Source organism: Ascaphus truei, chromosome 14 (genome assembly GCF_040206685.1).
Source record: "Ascaphus truei isolate aAscTru1 chromosome 14, aAscTru1.hap1, whole genome shotgun sequence".
Lineage (NCBI taxonomy): Eukaryota > Metazoa > Chordata > Amphibia > Anura > Ascaphidae > Ascaphus > Ascaphus truei.
In genome coordinates, this window is record NC_134496.1 from 17,899,151 (window position 1) to 17,901,839 (window position 2,689).

The window sequence follows — 2,689 nt, forward strand, 5'->3', positions numbered from 1 at the left end:
CTCTGTATTGTAGTGTCAATATTGTAGCAATTATGCAAATTGTATTGGATTATTAATCTAACATGTGCAGATAATTAGGAGCCTATAAATATCATGTGGTATGTAGTGATGTCAACCCCTGATGAAGTCAACCTTGCGAAACGCATAGGGTGACATTTTTGAGTGCAAATGCAATTTCACTAAGCATAAGGCTGCGTCGCTAGCGCTGAGCTCGCTGAGCGGGTGGCGCTTGGCGAGGTGTCTTGCATATATATATATATATATATATATATATATATATATGTAGCCCTTTTTCTGAACACCTACCTAAGGACTACTGGTCACTGTCTAACACCTGTGGCTCCAGGAGATCTGAGCCTCCGCTAGCTGGGAGCCTGGGGCAATACACACTCATAACATAGCGCAGCGCCTCCACTTACCCAGGATCCCCAATTCGAAAGATTTACCCTGGGCAAGAACCATACCATACATCGTGGGGCAACCAAACTTTACTGCATCTGTCTGTGGCACCTCCTTGACAACACAACATGCATGAATATATATATGCGAATGTATCATAACCTGGACATACTTTCTAACACATTATAACCGCTATTATGCTAAAGTGGCTCGGCCACACCTCAAGGGGAATACTGTCCTGTACAGTCGTGGCTCTGCCACGCTCTCATAGAGTATGTCCTTGTGAAACTTGGAGAGAATGTTATCTATCCGCTAGCCACTTGCTAGTGTCTGTTCAAGTTAATACTAAGGCGGGATCAGCGCCTGATGACCGGTGTCGGTGCACTTGCAGAATACAAAATACCTCCCGGTCACGGCGGTGACCACACCTCTTCTCAAAGGGTCCGTCGTATCTGTTCCAGACCTTCCGCTGTCGCCAGCCACGCCGTCTGCACTCGGACGGCAGTATCCGTCCACAACTCTGTGCGCTTGAATCTGTCTAAGGTGACAATAACTACTCACTACGGGCGGCCCTACAGTACCGCAACCTACGGGGACGCGGGGAATACTCCTAGGGACCTGGGGGGTAGTCTCTGGCCTAGGCAGGCGGGTCACGGACCCTCCTGCTCTCGCACTCCCTGTTCCGGCAAAACTCCAACTCCTTCTGCTAGCGTGGTCCCTTCCCCCACGCTTCCTGTTCTCCTCCCCTACTAACCCAGCCTGTCCATTGGCTCTTCGCACCAGCTGACTCCTCCAAGTTTCGCGGGGGGTTAAAGTTCAGTACATAGTCCTTTTTCATTGGTTCGCTGTTCGCGCGCTTCCTGGGCGCATGCGCGACCTTTCTTCTATACCAGTGACCTCGCAGCCTTGCGCAACAATATGGCGGCGCCCTGTACCAACTTGCCGGCGCGGAACCCGCCGTACCGTGTACACACACACAGTGTATTAACACATCCTTACATATATATATATATATGCAAGTTACCGCCCGCGTATGCGCGGGCACACATGCGATGCGCTTAGGTAAATAACATTTGTAAACTTTCCCGCTCGCTCAACTATTCGGCAATTCTGCCCCCCCCCCCTTCCCTCCCCTCCAAGCGCGCGAGCAGACGCAGGACACCCGCCACACATGCTTTGAACGCCAGCGCGCTCAGCGCTAGCGGGTACTCAGCCTAAGCTGGGAAGCTGTTAGCTGAGAAAGTAAAGGACATCAGCCGCAACTACCAGCATGTACTAACGGGAGCCGGATGACCTTTTGGAGGAGTTCTTGTTGCCGGAGTCGAATTGGAGGCGACACGGCACACAGTTTCTACATCCGGTCGCGGTGAGCGTGGAGTGCCGGATAGCACCGCAGCAACCACGTGGATCCCTTTGCTGAGACGGAGCTTGTTATGGTCTCAAAAACTGCGTTAATCCTAGCGGCACTTGTGAGTGAGCACTTTTTATTTGTCCAGTCCTATTAAATTGTTATACTTTAATACACTAGGAGTGCGCCTGTTCTCTTTTTCTGTTTTTGTAGCTATCTTTCAAGGAATTGGTGATTCCTGTGCCCAGGCTGCAAATACTCTGGAGGATTGTGTTACTGGGACTGGTTTTTACTATTTTTTCACATTTTTTATTACTTTTTTAATATTTGCAATTATACTGTATACTTTCTATTTAGTTTAGATTATTGTGGTAATGCACTTGATTAGTGGCAGATCATCACTACTATTATTTAGTTTATAACATCCTGTGATATCTTGTGACCACACAATAATTATTCTAAGGGCAGATCTTTCACATGTGTATTTATATATTAGGTTCAGTATAGAGCTTTCATATGTTATACTATTAGTATTAGGTGCTGTTTCATGCTTTTTGTTGTTCTATACATATATGTATATATAGTATAAAATATTAGCATACATATAAACATTTATGTTTTACATTTTTTTATGTAAATATCTATATATTAGAAAGATAAATATGCAGGAAATATATCTTTGTCTGTCTATATATTTATTATAATGCATGTTTATACAATGTAGAGTATATAATTCTAACTGCATATACCACACTTGTATATATAGCTTAACATGTAAATCTGAACTTACTTTGCATGATGTGGATGTAAGAGACGTATACACAGGATAGCAATATAAAGTAATTTAATTACACGCATATAATACGTTCATCTGACGCACGTGACGTCACACTCTTAAGGCGGGAAACAGCTCGCGCCCGCCACAAAGTACAACTCGGAGGA